The 20,371-nt window shown below is 52.2% G+C and overlaps 1 protein-coding gene across 5 annotated transcripts in view; it reads left to right on the top strand.

Annotated features, from left to right (window-relative positions):
• The window catches only part of ITPRIP (inositol 1,4,5-trisphosphate receptor interacting protein), a 35,103-nt gene continuing 15,259 nt past the window's right edge, over positions 528-20,371 (top strand). For 3 of the 5 annotated variants that reach the window (XR_002338486.1, XR_002338487.1, XR_002338485.1), the window contains exon 1: positions 1,122-1,731. The gene's annotated coding sequence lies outside the window, so the exon portion shown is untranslated. Of the gene's footprint in view, positions 1,074-1,121; positions 1,732-14,259; positions 18,080-20,371 lie in introns of those variants that run through there. The other 2 variants (XM_021072795.1, XM_021072796.1) reach the window with 2 other exon arrangements.

Raw genomic sequence — 20,371 nt, 5'->3', positions numbered from 1 at the left:
AAATCCTTACTGCAGGGTTAGGCAGTGTAGTGGTGCTCGCTCCAGTAGTCCCCACCTCTCAGGAATTTACCCCACCTGCTTTGGTGGAAAACAGACATTTTACAAATACAGACATTTTAGAAAAACACAGGCCTTTCAAGAATGTCTTCCGGAGTTCCCGTCGTGGCGCAGTGGTTAACGAATCCGACTAGGAACCATGAGGTTTCGGGTTCGAGCCCTGCCCTTGCTCAGTGGGTTAAGGATCCAGCGTTGCGGTGAGCTGTGGTGTGGGTCGCAGACGCAGCTCGGATGCAGCATTGCTGTGGCTCTGGTGTAGGCTGGCAGCTACAGCTCAGATTAGACCCCTAGCCTGGGAACCCAAGCGGGAGCGGCCCAAGAAATGGCAAAAAGAAAAGAAAAAAAAAAAAAAGAACGAATGTTTTCCCCCATCACCCTTTTCCTCGTCCCTCCCCACCAGCCCCTAAAACTCTGCCATAATTGTCCCTGGTGTAAGGAAAGAGCTGTGAGCAGCCGCAAAAGCCAGAAAACTAGACTAACCTGGGCCACTGGCCAGGGGGTCTATTTTTAGAACTTGTTCTCATTGCCTGTTTATCTTTCAGACTCAGCCTAATGTCTTCCAGGCGAATGTTAAAGCTATTTGGCTGGCTTGCAGAGGAGAGGAAGAAGGTGATCTAACACTTAAGAGCAGTGGCAATAGGGATAACCATTCCGACAGTGTGTTCTCATAACGTCCTCCCAGTGTACCCTTCTTGGCCTTCGATTCCTGTAAAGCCACTTACACAGGATTTATTCAAGCCCTTCCCAGCCACTTCTACTGGCTGTGGAATTTGGGCAGGTCACAAAGAGAAGATAATAGGTTATGGATTTCATAATCCATCAAGTATGACCAGAGCGCTGCTGTCCCTCCTGACCTCGGTTCCCTGGTGACTAAAATAGGGGTCTAACATCCTAACTGTAAACAGGCATTGGACACTAAAGCGCCCTCTACAGATAAAAATCACTTGGTCGTGATTCTCCTTTGTGTCTGGTTACTCAGGAAAAGGCGACGGTGCTTTCATTTACCGTAAAATCTGGTGAGTTATTTTAATCCATTCAAGCCGTAAAAGAGAAAAGGGCTAGCGTTTTGTCTCGATTTATATTTCCCTCCAGAGGAGAAACTAGGTGGCCCCTGGAATTCCACAGCATCTAAAATGTGCCGCGGGAAAACGCTCCGAAGGCGTGCAGGGAATTAACCCTTTCCGTTCCGCCGGCCGAGACCGACATTTAAGGGCGTCCTCCCCGGACTTGCTGTCCATTAGCCCCAGTTTACTCTGTAGCCAGATCCCATCTCTCCGGATCACCTTCCAGTTCTGCTGTCCGCTCTAGAGTTTCTGGGATGATCGATGGGCAAACTTCCGCTGCAGACCCGGCGTTCATCCCCTCCCTAACCCTCACGGTCCACCTTAAGGAGACTCCGCAGCCGAAAGTAGAGGCGGGTGTTTTGTTCTTATAAGGAGGAAAAGTTTCTTTGACATCCAGGAAATGAGTAACTCTGAAGTCCTTTAGAGCCCCCGCTGATGGAGGCCAGAAGGCGGGAGCCGGCTGGGGTATCACCGCCCGCGTCCCTCTAATTGCCCTGACGCTCCGCGGCAGCAGCCGCCAGACAGCCGATTCCGGGCCCCCGGGACCCGCGCGTGCAGCGGAGGCTCGCGCGGTCCCTCCCGCGCCAGGGAGCGGACACCAAGACTAAACGTAAGTCCCTGGCCTGAAGCCGAGAGGCTCTGCGTCCTCCCCAAGCATCTCGCGTATAGGAAGGAAGGAAGGGGACCAGGCGGAGGCGCGGTGGCGGATTTAAGAGGGGCGCCAGCTCAGCCTCCCAGGTTGGGGCTGACTTGGGAGACCCTGTTAAGGTGCCCGAGAGAATGTGGGGGTGGGCGGCTGTCCTCCCAGGTTCCCTTTCCGTCCTCGCGCCGCGCGGGGTCCTGCGCCCCAGCCTCTCGGCTTTAACCCCTCTCGAGACGCGGAGACCGTGGGTGCTTCCCTGCAGCCACGCGCCGCCGGCAGCTCCTCCTCCCCGCCGCACAGAACCGCCGCGCCGGAAGCGGGACCACGCTGTTGTTTGTGCGGACTCGCTGGTCCGTTACCTTCGACCGTCTGGGCAGATGCTAGGACAAAAAGGCCGAGTCTCCTTACTCTCTAGCCCGCTCCTTTCCCTCCTTCTTTCCCCTTCTGGAAACAGGGAGAGGGTGTGAAGCCTGCTTTTTCTTGGTTTAAATTAGTGAAGCTGTGCTGGGGCCGGATAAAGCCCTCGCTGCTTCCTCTTTCAGGGCTGTTGATGGAGAAGACCCCACGCTGTTCAGAACTTTCTCTAGGAGCTGCAGCTAGTTTCTGCCACCTGGCCCCTAAACCCATCCCGTCCTTTTCCCATTGTCTCCACTTTCCTGGCTGCCTGGTGGAGGGACTCCGAAGCCCCAGGGCTGGACTTCCCATCCAAAAGGCTTCTTCTCTTTAAAACCATAAATGCTACCTCCCAGGAAAGAAAAATATTTTACTGCACCTCTTGGGCACCACACGTTGCCTTTTGCTCCCCTGCCTAATGTGAGAGCCACCTAACCTCCCCCTCAAAACTGAAAGAGCATCGGGTACTGGTGGATCCTGGACCCTGGTCTTTTGATCCTAAATCAGTTTCAGAATCCTATTTTGTTGCTATTCCTCCCTTGGATTTGACCCAGGGCCCTTCCCTTTTACAAACCTGTTCTACCTAGGAGAGGCTTAAAGCTAATCTGTGCTGGGGTGCAGTCAAGTTAGCCTTGAAAATGGCTAATAGACAGGTAGAGTTGCTGACATTCACCTCTTTATTAACATAATAGGCCGAGCTTTCGCGTCCTCCTTTCGAAGCCTACGTGCCTAAGTGGCTTTCATTGTTTGCTAATTCCCTGTGTGCTGCTGCTGCCCCAGGCCATCCTGCCCTCATATTTTCCACTTGTGGGTAACCATAATATGGTTATACTGACTCTCCAATGGAAAGGCTTTCATTCAAGTGCTATCCTCTATCTCCATAATTTTCAAAGATGCAGCAGTTTCAAGCTCCAGCTTTCAGGGGTCAAGGATCTGAACTTTTAACCTCAAGCCATCATCCCAGAAGTTGTCACCTTACCGAGAACACCTCCCCAGCTCCTGCAACGCCCTAGAGGGAAACAAAGCAGAGGGGGTGTGAACTTCTTATCTGAGGACAAGAACAGGGAGGAACTTTTAGTAGAGGCTTCTGGCAAACTTGCCCACTTGAGAAGGTAACCTCTCGGAGGAAACGTGTTTTTGTAATTTTTCCCTTCTTGGATCCCCTGGGAGTCAATCAAGAGAAAGAAAGTGGGGGGATTCTGTCTGAGAGAGAGGGTGCTCCTCTGGGTGGGAGCCCTCACAGCGCTGTTCTCACATGTCTGAAGGAGTGGATGGAATGCCTTGGAGCTTCTGGAAAGTACTTCTTGTGAGGGAAAAGGGAATGAACTGGCAATATTTTCCCCAAGGATGAGAAGCCCAGGGGGACATGGCTATGGCCTTTGGGACTCCCCGCATTGTCACTCCAAGAAAGGAAAAGACTTGCTCTGTCTGCCTCCGAGGCATACTGGGTGGGAGAAGCAGGACAGGTCTTACTCAGAAGTAAGGAGGAACTTGCTCAGTAGGTAATGCGCTGCCATCACTTTCAGCAGACAGGTGGCCATCAACACTTACGAAGGAGAAAGTCCCTGCAGAGGCTGAGACTCTGTGGCTCCCTGTTTGGGTGGAGAGTCCCCTCAATAGGAATGAGGAGGTGGGAGGGCAGCCCCCTGGGGGCTTCTGGGGAAGGCTTAACTCTCTCAGTGTCCTAAAGGAGGAACAAGTGCTCCAGGTGTGTTGGGCAGCTTAGGGGCAGGAGCTTGCTTGTGGCTGGGACTAATCTTGACCTGCTGGGGAGGGGGACACAGCCATGAAAATGCTAAGAGCTGATAATAAATAACCTCCAAGGCTGCTGCTAGCCTGTTCTATCAATTGCATGAATTAGAATCAGATGCTCCCTCTCTACAAGAGGATGGCACCCTAGTGCCATTTAGAAAAAGGGCCTCAGAGTTCTTGTTGTGGCTCAGCGGCAATGAATCTGACTAGTATCCATGAAGATGTGGGTTCGATCCCTGGTCTTGCTCAGTGGGTTAAGGATCTGGTGTTGCTGCAAGCTGCAGCGTAGGTCACAGACATGGCTCAGATCTGATCTTGCAGTGGCTGTGGAGTAGGCTGGCAACTGGAGCTCCGATTTGGCTCCTAATCCGGGATCTTCCATATGCCTTAGGTGCAGCCCTGAAAAGCGAAAAACATAATAATAAATAAATAAAAAGAAAAAGGGTCCTCATCTGGGTGGACATAGCTGGGCAGGCAGCATGTGAGCTGGATTCATCCTCACCACCCCTTGTTAGGTGTATTTGATCAGTACACCACCTATACAACCGTACACAACAGCCCTGATAAACCATAATTGAGGGCTTAACATTTGCTAAGTTTTTTTTTTTTTTTCCCAGAAAACCAGTTTGCCTCTATTAATTCATTAAATCTTCACAGTAGCCCAGTGACATAGGTATTGATGTCCCCATTTTATACTGGAGGAAACCAAGGTACCGAGAAGTAACGTATTTGGAAGCTCGAATGCTAAGCCCCAGTCACTGAGCAGTCACAGAACAAGAAGTAGATTGAGCTTCGAAAGCTAGTTTGATTGAGGCCCTCATGAGAAAGAAGAAAGATTGCTCTTTTCTGTCTCTATCAAAGGAAGTAATACCCACTCTCAGCTCAGAAGGAAGAAGATGGAAAGCTCATCTGGCAGCTGAAAGAAAGGAAGGAAAGAGGCAGGCCTGGCCCCAGCCTCCAAAGGCTTGCCTTCTGAATTGCTTGGTAGTAGGAGGTGGCAAATCCAGTTTGGCGCCTGGCATGAGGGTGATGAGTAAGTGCTGCCTGGGTGTGGTGTGGAGGGGAAAGGCCCTACAGGGCCTCTGACCTGGGCAGCAATGGGCAATAGCAGAAATTTCTGAAGATGCTGTTCTGATGCTATCCTGTCCAGTGGTGTTCACCTGCAAATGCCCTTCCCAAGCTCTTCCAGGAAGCCTTTCCAAAATGCCATTTCACAGCAGCATATACATTATCTCTTATTTTTCACTCTATACATCTCAGTACTTAATTAGCTAGAATCAAGCATTTTATTACAGACACTCTATAGACAGTATTTTAAACAAAATAAGCTTCTCAGCCAATGAGAAAGTCATGATATCTCTTGGAAAGGGTAGGCTGGTGCCCAACACATTTCCCAGAAGGATGATGTTTACTCTACATCATGTCACCTGTTCCAGGGTCTTGCTCTTAGCTGTGCCCACTGGGAAATCCTAGCTCCACAGTTTTTAGAAAGGTTTGGACTTGGGCTACTGAGTTATCTCAAGAGAGCTCCCAGAAGTGGGTATACAAATAAGATTGCTTGTGTATCAATTTGCAAGGAGACTTTGTCACCATCATGCAGACTGGGTGATACCTGGGAAGCCACATGGGAAACCATGGATCAGAAGGCAGCTTGTGCTTGGCAAGCTGGATTCAAATCAGAGTAAGGGACTAATGGTCCCATAGCATGGGCTCTGTTTGCTTCCTTGGCCCTCTTGCCAATGAGAAGATACCCTCATGGTAGACCAGTACTCCTATGTATCTCCTTGGCCAGTCCCTTCAGTGCAGTGTTTACCAGTAGGACTTCTCCCTGTCCTCTTTCATAATTTAGCAGTTTTAACTTTACTCACTTATTTAGTGCTTTAGAAGCATTAGCTCCCAACTACATTGAGTTGCATTTGCACAAGTTAAAGAACCACTATAAAATTTTAGGGTTGTAGGTTCAGACCACAGGGGTAAATGCTATATGCTATGTGCAAATCAAGGGGATGGTCAGATGGATGGGTCAACCAGAAGTCAAGGGTAGAGCTGATGGTCCCCAATCAGCACGGATGCTCGAGGAAATGGAAGCTCCAATTACTGTAGCTCCTGTGTGAGCCTGGGGGTGAAGCAGTCCTAAGGCAGTGCTTGCTTTGGCTGCCTTAGCCACCTGGCCTGCCCCACTGGCCTCTTTGGATTTAAAGCACTGTTCCTGCTCTCGGTCCAGACCTGGCTCATCTTTAGTAAGCCACAGCCTCCAGGTGCCCCAGAGCCAAGAAGGAATGACTCACAAGGGCTTTGGTGTAGGGCAGACTGGGATTGAGTCCTAGCTCCACTGTGCAGGAGTTAAGTTTCCTCAGTAGTTGGGCAAGTGCTTTGACTATTCCAAGCTTTGATTTTGTCAGGAAAAATGGGGGTAACCCCTCACAGGGCCTGCGTAGAATGCACTGAGCACAGTGCCTGGCGCAGAGCAGCATCTGGCTAGTAGGAGCTCTTAAAGACAGTAGAGGTCATTCGAACATCTACATTCTCTGCCAGATGGGGACCCTCACTTCCCCATTAATGCCCCTGTTCCCTCCTCTGAGGCCTGGGCAGAGGGCCAGGCCACAGGGACCCAGGTGGTGAGAAAGAGATCATTGGTACCCTTGCATGTGGTTCGTTCGTAGCTGAGGACAAAGCTGCCCATCCTGACCTTTCCACCATTGCTGGGGGAGGGAAAGTCAGGTTTTCTGTGTGGTCTGAATCGGTACCCAGAGGCAAGAGAAGGATGAGAACTTTTTCTAGGAGAGGAAGGAGAATCGTTTGGGAGCTCCCCAGAGGTGTGCAGGATCCTCCTGAGCAGTCTGGGCCCTGTGACATTGTCCTGTAGAAAGTGCTATCCCCCTACATCCATACGACCTACCCTGTGACATCAGTGGAATGGAAGCACCTCATAGGTGACATCACTGTTGCCCGAGGCAACACCTCCACCTTAAGTTGAACAGGGAGGACCAAGAACCACCCAACTGTAAGACACACTTTGAAGGGGAGGAACACAGGAGGTGTAACATCCATGGTATGTTTCTCAAAGGATGGGCCAGGGAGGAGGGTGGGGCCATGAGCCAGTTGGTGGAGGATCTTCGGGCCTTGGATCTAGCCCCAAGGGAACAGGGCACAGAGCTGACAGCTGCTGTCTTGCTTAGTTCTCGGAGCAAAAAGCAAGACTTCTAAGGGTTTCTGTGGCTCCCATGGCTCTGGGCCTCCCTTCCACAGCCTGAATCAATCTGTGAAGGGAGTGGTGCAAGAGTAGGCCAGGGCAGTGATGGGGGGGTCAGAAAAGTGGCTTTCCCTTCTTCACTGACACCCCCAAAGGAACGTGAGAAACAAGAGCACCCACATCCTTCTATGAGGGCTGACTTAAGAGGGAATCTTCACTCCTTGATGGAGTGAGTATGTACTTCGTATGCATCTAAGATGTGCTAAGGATTCCGTGTCCTCAGAGAGCTTTGTGATCAAACGTGCATAGAGGAGGAATGTCTGGAATCCACTGACCCAAGAGTTGGTACCAGCTTGAAATAGAGGCAAGGTCTCAGAGTTCACCTCTCACCCAGCTCTGGCATCCCCAGGGAATTCTAGGTGGACTAAATGAAACTGGAACTCCCTCCCCTGAGTAGTTCATGAAGGAATTCAGGGGTGTCTGAGCTATATCTGAGATTTGGGGAGTGGTGTTAGAACAGCCAGGGGTGTCCACGGTGTCCTGACAACGGACAGAATCCCACAAAGTCTGAGTGTCAAAGGGGAGAAGCAACAGCCAGATCACCGATCCCAGGTCCCCTCCTGCTGCCACTGGCTCTGTGATATTAACAGATGGGGGCTCAGTCTCCCAGTCTTTTTAATGGGGACAGTAATATTCAGAGCACTTTGAGATCCTCAGATGGAAATCCCTAGAAAAAAAATTCAAAGCTCACAATTTCCAACTCACTTCTAGGTGAATAACACTGGGACACTCACTACCGCTCAGCTTCCCATGGAAGCTCTCCTGGACTTTCTCCCTCTGGGTCATTTCCCTGCAGCAGATGCAGAAGGGTCTCCTATAAGCTGCATCAAACCGAGGGGAGGGCGTGGTCAGAATTTTGGCCCTGCTTGTTGGTGCAAAACCATGTGCTCATAACAAACTCTTCTCCCGGGATCCTGTTTCAAGAGCCTTCTTAGGAGCAGTCAGAGGACCCGCCTGAAGTTCATGAACAGGTCCTTTGTTTGCAGAGACTTTGTTTGAGAGTCCCTGAGGGAGGCGGGATGTAGCATGCCTGGGCTGGAGACAGCCCCACCCCCACACCCACCCCGTGCACTGCCCGCCCCGCATCCCCCCAATGCATGTTTGCCTCTTCCTCCCAGATGTCTCCCCTCCAAACAGAGCCCCCAGGCTCAGAGGAGCCCTCACTCCCTTTTCCTCACCCACTGCAGAGGAGGTTTCCTGCACTTTTGGCTGAAAAGCCAGCTCAGATATCCCAGTTTACACTCCTTGAATCTCTGGGTGGAAGGCACCATTAAGTCTAACTCACTGCTTCATGCCCAGATAGCACCTAAATTGTAACCTGCTTTTCCCAACACAGTACAGGGAAGGAGAGCCCATAGATGCCTATTTAATGTTTCATGGATACCAAGTCACTGAGTAGCACTGTATCCTGGGAAGTTGGGAGACTCGAAAGTCGGACAGTCCTGGGTTTGAATCCCAGCTCTGTGATGTTGAATGAGTGGCCTACCCTCTCTGTGCCTGTTTCTTTATGAGGATAGGGCCTCCTTCAGAGGTTTATTGTGAGGTAAAGCATTTTGCACAATGCTTACATCGCAGTAAGTGCAGTGCATTGGTTGTGCTCCACTAAACCTTCCTGTGGCTGTCAGAGGCATGTGGCTGGTCTGGTGCTCTCCAGAAAGAGAATTGTTAGTTACTCTAGCAAGGGCTGTTTCTCTCTTCTCTTGCCTAATTTGCACCGAACCCTGTAGTCCTCCATGTGTCTTCCATTTCTATAAGGCTCTCAAGCAAGGAGGTGGGTGTCAAGGAAGGAGGCAGCTGGGGGTCAGATGTTCATTCCTGGGTCTTTTTCTTGGTCAGTGTCAGTAGTGAGTCAGGTGCCTTTAGATGAAGGCTGTCTGGACCTAAAGTGGCTCTGATCTGTCTCTAGGGAAGCATCGGGAAGGGTTTTTACTCACATTTCCTGAAGTGCTTACAGTGTTAGAGCTTTGCTTTTCTGATGGGAGGGTGCCTCTGAGGAAAAAATGTAGAAGTTACTTCATCCAAGAACAGCCCACTCCACTCCCTTGTCAAATTCCTGCTCCTGGGAAGAAAAGCACTGAGGTTCTGTTCCCAGTCCTGATTCCTTTTATTCATTCACTTATTCATTCATTCATTCAGCAAGAATTCATTGAGCGCCTGCACTTTTAATGCTGAGCATCAGAAACCAGGAGTTCCCATCATGGCTCAGTGGTTAACGAATCCGACTAAGGAACCATGAGATTGTGGATTCAATCCCTGGCCTTGCTCAGTGTGTTAAGGATCCAGCATTGCTGCGAGCTGTGGTGTAGGTCGCAATCATGGCTTGGATCCCGCATTGCTGTGGCTCTGGCGTAGGCCGGTGGCTACAGCACCTATTAGACTCCTAGCCTGGGAACCTCCATATGCCGCAGGTGCAGCCCTAGAAAAGACCGAAAAAAAAAAAGAAAGAAAGAAAAGAAAAAAGAAACCAGCTCTGAGAGTTCCGGTTGTGGCTCAGCAGGTTATGAACCTGACTAGTATCCATAGGGATTCAGATTCGATCCCTGGCCTCAGTCAGTGGGTTAAGGATCCGGTTTTGCCACAAGTTGTGGTTTAAGTCACAGGTACAGCTCAGGTCCTGTGTTGCTGTGGTTGTAGCGTAGGCTGGCAGCTGCAACTCTGATTCAACCCCTAGCCTGGGAACTTCCATATGCTGCAGGTGCAGCCCAAAAAATCGTTTTTAGAAAAGAGAGAGAAAGAAAAGAAACCAGCTCTGGCTTCTCCTCAGCACTCAGAAGGAGCGGAGGACCTTTCAGTGTTGTTGCTGCCAGATGGGCAGGAGGGAGCAGTGAGCTTCCCAGGTGCCAAGCTTCCTGCTCTCCTTCTGGGCCTGCAGAAGAAAACAGGGAGGTAGAGAAAACTTAGCCCTGTCCCCAGGTTTCTGGAGTTGCTGCAGGGATGTGGGCCACCCCCTCTTCCTAGAGGAGTGCCTAAGATGCACCCAGCAGGATTTAACAAGTCAAGAGGCAGACCTGGCCTCATCACCAATACCAGTGCCAATACCAATGTCCTTTACAGAGCATGACTATGTGACTGCCAGGCCAAGTAGGTGCTGATGTCACAACAAGTAGGAGAGCCAGGATTCAAACCCAGGCCTCCGATTCCAGAGTTTGGCCCCTTTGCTACTAAGCCTCTCCAAAGTGTTAAGCTCTTCTGAGCTGAAGAGCTTCGGACTTTTTCTTTCTGGGCAATCTTGGGATGGAAGTATGTCCAGGTGAACTTGGCAGTATCCATGACTGCTTACAGCCAGCCCCAAGCTGACCTATCACTGCTTTGAACCTTCTTTATGCTGGGCACAGCGTCGGGCAGGTGCCAGGGCAGGGCATCCTCATCATCACTCCGTCGCTGTGGCTGGAAAACCACATGGTGGTAAGTCGTTGTTTTGTGTCATTCACGGAGTGGGACTCTGTGTTCACAGATGATTCTGGGGTCATTTTCTAACTGCTCCCGGCCTTCCCTAGGCCCCCTGCTTCCCCTGGAGCAGAACTGGCTTGCTCTGAGTGATGCACCCTGCTGTGGGAGGACAGGCCAAACGCCAGCGCCAGCTCTGCTTTCAGCCCAGGTCCCTGCAGCAGAGAGCACAGCCAAGAGGCTGACCGCAAGCTCTTAAGTTTTTTACAGCTGGGTTGGCCCCCTTCTTGCCTTTGTGTCTCTTGTTGTTCCCCTTTATTAAGATAAAAGGGGTTTTTAGATCTTTGCAGTCACAGAGCTTGTGACTGAGAGTGTGTGTGTGTGGGGGGGGTGGCAGGGGGAAGGGGGAGGCCCAGCGTGTGCTTCGCTTCTTCCCTTTCTCCAGCCCAGCTGGGCCCCAAGCCTCAGGGGACCAGGATGGGAGCACAGTCTGGGATTTCACCATGTGGGGGCCAGAACTCCACTAAGCCAGGAAGGGAGTAACAGGAGTAAGGGTGGGGAAGGGGAGAGAGTGGGGAACCCGCCTTTCTGTGGCCAAGGAAAAGCCCCCCCAGGGTCTGTCCCTACATGCCTAGGAGGCCAGGTTGTCTTCCTGAGCTGGGCTCTCTTTGTTCCCATGCCTGGATCACAGGGAGGGGGCTGCTGGGCCCTGGCCATCTATTGAATCCCATCCATCCTCAGCTCAGCTCTGAGAAGGGGGAGGCCTTGTCTACTCTTTGTTGTCCTTTGTATTTACTCTCTGGTTCCTGCTCCACCCCCTGAAGTCTCCTCCCCTAAGCCTGTGTGTTTGCACTTGTCTGGAGCCTGTGGCAAGAGTAGGCTTTGTCTTGCTATTTTGCTGCTGTGCTTGGAGGCCTGGGGTGTTGATAACATCAGGTGACAGGAGACACAGGGGACAGGTTTTAGGAACCCTGTTCTGCCTGCCCTGACGTGAGTGTTCTTGTCCCCACGTGCAGGCACTCCGGTGGGTGAGATGGGCACCCCTGCAGGCAGAGGGGAACTTCCAAGAAACACAAGTTCAAACCATACCAGCATCTGACAGTCATGAGGGCTGCTTTGCCCATCTCCTTGGGAAATAGTTAGCACTGTGCTTCTAGTGTTAAAATGAACCCTGTGATTTCAGGTCTAGAAACCTGACGTGCGGGTGGGGGGCAGGATCAAGGGAGAAAATGCATCCTTCCTAAGAATGGAGGACATTTATAGGGGGCTTCTTTGGAAAGTGGTGTCTCCAGTGTGTATGAGCTAGTATGTGCCCAAGTTCCCATGTGTCCTTAACACAATGAGCAGGCAGCCCTGTGTTTGGTTTCTGCCTGGAGCTCTGCAGAATGTCAAGGCAAACAGGCCTGCCTTGGCCCTAGAGGAGCCCTCACTATGGAAGGCAATGGGATAAGATCAGAACTCAGGTCGGCAGTGCTCCGTAATGAAAGAGCAGCATGGGGTGCTCAAGGGTCTAGAGTCGCCGGCCTGGCCTGTCTGGCTCCTCTGCTCTCTTCCTGCTTGTGTCTCCTTGAACAATCGCTCAGTCTTTCAGCACCTTGGGCTCCTGCCTGGGGAAGGGGGCTGCTGCACAGGCGAGAAAAGCTAAGAATAGAGTCTTGGGGAGCAGGGTCCCTGCTAGGGGCACATCTGTGGAGGCACCATCTACACAAGGCACCAGATCCAGATGCCTGCCGGCTCTCAGAGGGGCTTAATAAATCTGCTGTTTCTCTCTCTTTGTTCTTCTATGCCTTTCAAGAAAGGATTGAACTCAAGATTTGGGGGAGGGGAGGATAGGGAAGACATGAAGCAGTTTCTGAAATGGGCTGGCTGTGAGGCACATTGGGTAGGCTTAGGTGTGGACATTGCAGGAATAGTGGGGAAGTCAGTCTATCTAGGTGTTAAGAAGACAGCTGAGAACCTGAAGGGGCTGGGGCAGGCCTGAAGGGAGCCGAGGGTCCCTCTAGAGCTGACTGGGACCAGGCGCTGAATATCAGCCTTAAAGTTCAGACCTGTGTCTAATGGGCCCAGGGGAGCCCTCCAGGGCCAGTTCTACCTGAGGGAGCTGGGAATTAGGGAGAGCTCAGAGGAGCTGATTCCAAAGGTCCATGCCAACCAGGTGGGAGGGCCCCATCCATGTGGAATCCCCAGGCCCTAGTGCAGAGCAATGGCTGGGGAGGCTGGCGGTGCCCAGTGGAAATGGGAAAGTCAGTGGGGGGGGTACCTGGTGCTTTGAGACTCCCTCAGCCTCCCAGGGCTGCAGTAACAGAAGACCACTAACATGGCAGCTTAAAACAACAGAAATCTACCCTCTCATAGCACTAGAGGCCTGAAGTCTGAAATCAAGGGCCTCGAAGGGCCACACTTCCTCCAAACACTCCATGGGAGAATCCTCTCTTGCCTCCTCCAGCTTCCAGTGGCTCCAGGGTGTCCTGGGCTGTTGGAAGCATCGCTCCGACCTCTGTTACCCCCCTCCATTTCTCTTTGTTTTCTCCTTTTCTGTCTTTTTATGAGGAGGCTTCTTATTGGATTTAGGTTAATCCAGAGCTATCTCATCTCAAGATCCTTAATTATATCAGTAAAAACGCTTCTTCTAAATAAAGTCCAATGCACATGGTCTGGGGGTTAGCACCTGAACTTGTCTTTTTAAGGGCTGCTGTTCAACCCACTGCAGTGGCTATTGGATTCGAGGTGCTCTGGGGAGTATGGATGAGAAAAAGGAGGATGGGCCCTGACTCAGGGCTGCTAGGGAAGCCCTTCCTTGTCTCTGTGACCTGCAGGCCTCAGTCTGTCTGTCCCAAGGCACTGTGATTTTCCACGAGTCCCTGTTGGTTAGACCCTCTGCTGTGGGGAAGTCAGGCAGCATGGCCAGATGGAAGGATGCCCTGTCCTTCCTGGGAGTTTGATGGTGCCCCTGCCTTCTGCTCCTCTTGCCCACCAAGGGATACACATGAGCTGCGATGGAGGAGCAGGAACAGGAAAAGGATGTGGGCTCTCCCACTGTCCTTCCTGCACCTGGGCTGGCCAGCTGCATGACCCTGGTCCAGAGGATGGGGTTGGCATCCTGGTGACTTTTTGGGAACTTCTCCCTCTTCCACAAGTGGGCCTTGAGGAAAATGCATGCTTTGGCAGGTGTGGCTGGGCACCTTCGGTGAGTCTGGCCAGTCTGGCCAGGGGGGACAGCAGAGCTCACCTCAGTAGAAAGGCTGCTCCCCTCACACTGTACACTTTCACACAGGCCCATCAGTAGGTCTGCGAGGGCAGGGTCTTGCCTCTCCACTCCCTCCCCCATTCTGTCCTGCTCCCCCATCCCCACCAGGGCCCAGTCTTGACTCCTGGGGTTTTCCCGGGGTTAGGGGAGGGCAGTGGGAATCCAGCTGTCAGTCCTACAGACCCTAGGCCTTAGTCTGTAATCTGAGTGCTGCTGAGTGCACATCCATGAGGCCACATGGTCCCTTTCTATTTTCTCCTAGTCTCTGGAGAGGCCTTGGGAAGGCCTGTGTAAACCCCTTAGCAAAGACTGATTTTTTTTTTTTTTTTTTTTTTTTTTTTTTGCTTTTTAGGGCCGCGTCTGTGGCATATGGAAGTTCCCAGGCTAGGGGTCCAATCAGAGCTGCAGCTGCCAGCCTACGCCACAGCTCATGGCAGTGCCGGATCCTTGACCCACTGAGCGAGGCCAGGGATTGAACCCACATACTAGTCAGATTCTTAACCCACTGAGCCACAACAGGAACTCCTGGTTATAATTATTCTGAGGGTGGCTGCTGGGACCAACTGGGAGATACTGGAATAGAGTCAGCACTGGGACTGGGGAGGCAAGTTGAGCCAGGAGTTAGTTCAAGGGGTCTTGGGTGCAGAGGGACTAGAAGGTGGTGGTATGATCAAGAAGGAGAGTGAGAAAGGGAGTCCAGGGGTCAAGGGCAGCTTTGAGGAAAGCTTGGTGGGGAGGCAGGTGTGGCAGTGGGCAGGAGAGAAGAGGCATGTGAGGGGCTGCATACAGCGGCCCACAGCTCTGGGTGGCCCCCTGATATTTTCTTTGCCTCACATGGTTTTTAAAAATTTTTCGAAAGAGTAGACAGTATTGTGAAATGGAAAGATTTTGATAAAATTCAGATTTCTGGCTTCTCTTGGGGGAGAAAAAAAGATTGCACCATGTTGGGTATACAGAGCATGCAATATGGTAGCTTTCACTATGGGGAATTGTCCCCTCCCTGCCCAACTCCTGCTCCAGACATGTCCCCCACTGCCACTTCTGCTCCCCGGGAAGCTGGAAGGAGATAAGGGAAGGAGCCCAGGAGCCATGAGGGTGGCAGATCCCAGGAAGGTATGCCTGGCTAGTGGCCAAGACCCAGGACCTGCTGGGGGAGAGGTGGAAGGTGACTGGAGGAGGCAGAGATGCTGCAAAGACACTCAGAAGAGGAGGCCCTCAGGGCCCAGAACTGCACTCTTTCTACCCACTTTCTCAATTAATTTTTGTTGGTCCTCTTCCTTCCTCTTTCCTCACTTCCTTTCTTTACCTGCCCCTCCCTCCCCTCCAAGTGCCCAGGTCCCACCCCAGTGCCACGCAGCCTCCTCCTCCCCTCCCAGTCTCTCTCCCATCCCCCTTTCCCATCTCCACGTGAGGTGCAGATAAAGAGAAACCTCAGCCTGAGATGCCTCAGTGGTGGGTGGTGGCCTTGCCCTCCCTGGGCCTTTCTCCTCTCCAGCCCAGGAGCTTCATCCTGGAAGGGCAGAAGCCAAAGACTGCAGAGCTGCCCTTATGGAACCAGAGTCTGTCTGTCCCCTGGTCCTGAGTTAGGCCACAAGGAAGGAGTATGTAGAGTCCCATCACTCACACAGCCAGCCGTCTCCTCCCAAGGACGTGATGAGCCACCTCCCACTGACACACTGGGTACCTGCAGGTACACAGCCTCAGGTGGTGCCTGGAGGAGGTAGGGGTGGGGGTTGGGCAATATTCAGCTTCAGGACCTCACTGGAGCTGTAGGTAGGAAGACAAGGACTGATGGACCAACTGACACAGTAAAGAGCAGGAAGGTGGCCTGATCTGCAGGGGTTCGAAAAAGGGCAGGCTCCAGGGAGAAGGGGCCCCTGAGCTGGCCGTGAAGGTAGGTGCTATTGCACTCTTCCAGGAAGCTGGTCAGACTCCAGCATGGGGCATGGGCTCTGCTAGAGAGAAGTGTGGAATCGGGGATGAGACAGATAGGCTGGACCAAGGAGGAACACCCCGACAGGGCTCAGACAGACTGCTCCTGGGGCCCAAGTTCCAAACCAAGACTGAGGGTCAAACACGTGCTCCACATGCATCCTCTCTCTTCTTACAGTCCTATTTCTCCAAGGCCTGGGAAGCTTGAGGGACAGCCAACTGATGATTTGGTGGTCGCCACTGGCAGTGGGGGTGGGCAAGACTCACTCAGTTTCCCATCAGCTCCTGGAGAGCAGAGGAGGGGAGGCAGAGGGAGGGAGGCAGATCCATCACATACTCAGACCAGGGCATCTTAGAGGCCACCCAGGGAACCTCCCTGACCATCATTCTCTTCGTAAGATGGGGAAGTTGCAACTACCTAGCTGGTATCTGAAAATTCAGTGACAGACACAGGCGGAGTACTTAGCTTCCTCTCGGGTGTTAATGAAAACTTCACCCCTCATGACACCTCTCATGTCTGTGAGGGTCCACAGGGTGATGTCTAGCCTGCCCGGACCACTTCCACCTTCACCCACCCTCCTGATCAAGTGTGTCTCCTCTTTAGGCCTCAGTTTCCTCATCTGTAAAATGGAGCTTAAATGAGCACATCTCTAAATTCTGCCTTTCTTAAATTTGTGGATTTATTTTCCCCAAACAACATGTATCTCATTAGCCAGGACTGTGAAACCCTGGCACTGGGCCAGGCGCACAGGAGGGGTTCAGCCCAAACTTATCAACAGTTTGGATCCCTTGGCCCCTTCTTTCTCAGGAGTCCCAAGCAGTGGGACCCTAAGCAATAGGAAAAGGACTCAAGTCACCCCATGGGGCTTGGGTTACAAGTGCCCTCCTGCGCCATCAGTCCACCTTCTTTTTACATTTTGTAAGCACACAACAGCTCTCCTTTTGGCTCTGAAGATGACACAGGGCCTGAGCTACTTTTGCTGTGCTCATTAGCAGAGCTAATTGTATCTGACAAGCTAGGGGCATGGGGCAAACCCTTAGTAATCTCTGAGATCTGGGCTACAGCGACACTGCGGGAGCCCCACCCTCCTCCTACCCTGAGGCCTACCTGGCTTTGGAAGGGGTGGTTCTAAGACTGAAGGAGGCACTAGGACCACCTGGAGGTGCTGGCCCCACCCCTGGAATGGCTGGTTAGCAGGTCTGGGACGGCACTTGAAAACATGCATGTCTAACAAGTCCCCAGGGGAAGTTGGTGACACTAAACCTGTGACCACCTTTGGAGAACCACTGTCCCGGGGTGCTGCCAGGCTGCTGAGAAAAGTGTCCCTGCAGCTGAGGCTACGGTGAGCCAGCCCTTGGGGGCAGATGGGTGTTGATGAACACCTTGTAAGTAAGTCTCCACCTCTTCTCAGTTTGTTGTAGGAATTCTGTCTGGAAGGAGAGGGTATGATGGTGGATGTGGAGCCAAGCAGGTGGGCTCAGGGAAGGTCTCCAGACAAGGAAGATCCCCCCTCAAAAGATCAGCAATGAAACTCCCTCTACGATGTTGTAGCCTATTGCTCACAGCCACTGATGCCCCAGCTCATCCTGCCCTGAGAGGGTACTCAGTGGCCATCTGCCTCCCTCGTGGATTGTGGTGTTTTTACTACTGAGGATTATGCCACACTCATCTTTGTGGGCCCTGTAGCACCCAGCATGTTCCTGGCACACAGGAGTGCTTTGTAACTATAGCTTGGACAGAACTTGGGCTTTGGTGGAGGCAGAGTAGGGTTTCTCAGCCCAGCTGTGCCTTTTCTAATCGTATGACTAGGAAATTACTTCTCTTGGGCTTGGTTAACCCACCTGTGAAAGAGGGATCACACCCACAACCCACAAGCTTACAGGAGTCACTGTGTGCAGTGCCCAGTGCATCCTAGTGAGAGCTTGATAAACAGAAGTGTGTCACTATTATCCAACTCTCAGTGGCATTCATTGAATTAATTCTAGTGGTCCTAGGGGGCTGCAAGAGTGAAGGACCCACAGAAGAGAGGGTACAGTTTGGATTTCTCCCCCAGGGTCTGGGGCTTTGGGCCAGGCTCAGAGTAAGGGTCTGAGTAAACCATTGGTCCAGGCCAACCACCTGCAGCCCTCTGCCCCCATGACCCTGGCCCTTTGCCAGGCTAAGTTTAGCCATGACCTTCAAGGGCCGCCACGCTCTGTGGGCAGGGGTGGGGGTGGAGAGGAACTCGGCAGGTTTCCTGCCTGCTTCCTGGCAAGGCCGCCTACGAAACCCTCCAAGTGACCCAGGTTTATTTTCAAAGCAGAACCCAACTGGATGTCTCAGACTACATGTATGGGGCGGCCTGGTAGAGGTGAGAGCTTTGGGCCAAGGCAGAGGTGAACATCCTTGAAATTAGGGGAAGAGGGGCCCTTTGGTGAGGCGTGTGTGTGTGTGTGTGTGTGTGTGTGTGTGTGTGTGTACATGTGCACAAACATGCATGCATGTGTCCATGGTTTTGTGAGAAGCTCCCGGGTATTGTCCTGTCCCTCTGATCTCTATAAGTCCGGATTTTCTCCCCTCATTCTTCTGACCCCCAGGGCAGTGCTCCCTGTGGCTTGGTTTGGGGAAGGGAAGAAGCAGAGGCTGAACTCCCTACTGGCACGGAGGAGCAGCCACCCTGCTCTCCATCACTTAGGTGCTCAGGCAGAGCCAGACCGTGAAGAAGGTATCGGGAGCAAAATGACAGCTGGGATCCCATCCAGTCCCTGGAAGGGAAGGGATGGCTTGCACAGGGAGTGAGTCAGAAGCAGCTCCACCTCCAGGAGGATTCAGGGCTCCAAAGGCTTCTCCCTCTTTGCTGGGGGGCAGGGTGGACTGAGTGGCGTGCCAAGAGACAGCAATCCTAGGGAGGATTTTATGCTTTCAGAGCACTTTTGAGCGTGTGTTCCTCTGCCCCAGGACTTGGGCAGGGCTGGTGTGTGTGACAGGTGAGAAAAGAGGCCCATAGAGGCCAAGGGGGAAGGAGCTGGTGTTGTAAGGTCCCTACTCTATGCCAGGCACTGTGCTCAGCACCTGAGATGGATGGTATTGCTTAACCCTCCTTCCCCCGTCACCCCACCAAGAAGCAAGGCCTGCTATTAACATCATCTCACAGGCAGATCAGTGGAGCCCTAGAAGCTAAGTGACTCACCCACAACTCCTCAGCAAGGAGCAGAGTCAAGGTTCAAACCCAGGCCTGTCTGCTTCTACAGCCCAGGCTCCTTCCTATTTCTCCCATGCTCCTGTTGAGTCTTGTTTGTAACCCTACTGTTATCAGTGTCCCTGGGACTGCCTTACATCCTGCCAGGGTTCCTTGTAGGGACATCTGTGTGGCCCACTGTATCACAGACCCCTGCAGGCAGGTTCAACTGCTCACAGCCACCCTTTTATAAGAAAAACTGCTTAGGGGCAAGCACTTTGCTAAATGCTTTCTATGCATTATCTCCTTTAAAACAGCAAGTGTTATTCCCATTTTACAGATGAAGAGACTGAGGTTCTGAGAAGTTGAATGCTTTGTCCAAGGTTACAATATCTAGCAGGGGCACTTGCTGGATGCTAACCCTGTCTCCTCCAGAGTCCATCCTCTTAACCCCTCATGCACGGTATCCAGTTGCTCCAGTTGGTTTGGAGTTTTGAGCCTTGCCTGCCCCAGTACAGCCCATCATCTCCCAGCAGGCATGAGGATGTCCACAGGCAGCCCTATGGAAGCTGACAGGTAGAGAGGAGAGGGCTTCCTGGTCATAGGACTTGGTGACGGCACCCCTCCCCAGCTGATGGCCTCCTACCCTGAGCTGGCATAGAAACTGACCTCTGGAATCAGGTGTTGCCAGAGACTTTTACTGTGCCTTGTCAGCATCTGCTGTGCCCAAGTGTGGCTGCCTATAGTACAGAGGCCCTGAAGGGCCTCAAACCCCCCAAATTACCTCCTAACTGTCTGCTGCCTGGTATTCTATTATTAGTACTCAGGCCTGTATCTTAAAACTCCGATCCACATTAGTCAGCCAACCTTGCAGTTTTCCCTTGGATCACCCTGGCCAAATTTTCCGCTGATGTTTTTCTAATGTGGAAACCGGGACTGACATGTTTCTGCAATCATCCAGCAAGCTGCCCTTTGTCTTGGGGAAGCTGGCTACTCTTTCCTCACCCTACCTCCTTTCCAGTCTGAGACTTCCTTCACTTTCTTCTGTCCTCCATTTCTTCCACAAGAGGAAATGCGTAAGCACCTCAGAGTTTACCTCTGAGGCTTGAACTTGTCTGCACACCGAATTCTGCTCAGCTGGACCCTCCCGCCACCCCACATTCTGATTCCTGCTGACCAGGTGAAGTCACGTCTGAGCAGCTTTTGCCTAAGTGTGGCAACTCAGGCCAGGTACATCCTGGCCCTGCCCAGTAGAACTACAGAGGTGTCCTTACCTGGTAACAGATACCTGCCTCTTGACACCATTAGGGTGAGAACCAGAACAGGCGGTTTTCAGGGTGCAAATTCAAGGTCAGGGAATGGGGCTTCTGTCGCGTCTTGGCTTGTATTAGGGCGAGGGGGGCGGTTCTTGTTCTCCAACAATGACTTCCTTAAACCATTTGTTCTCTTAGCTGAGGTCCCAGCAGGGAGTGGGTGGGGCAAATG

The sequence above is a fragment of the Sus scrofa genome, chromosome 14 (assembly GCF_000003025.6).
Source record: "Sus scrofa isolate TJ Tabasco breed Duroc chromosome 14, Sscrofa11.1, whole genome shotgun sequence".
Classification (NCBI taxonomy): Eukaryota; Metazoa; Chordata; class Mammalia; order Artiodactyla; family Suidae; genus Sus; species Sus scrofa.
The sequence above is the reverse complement of the archived record's forward strand: the minus strand, read 5'-3'. Positions and strand labels throughout refer to the sequence as shown.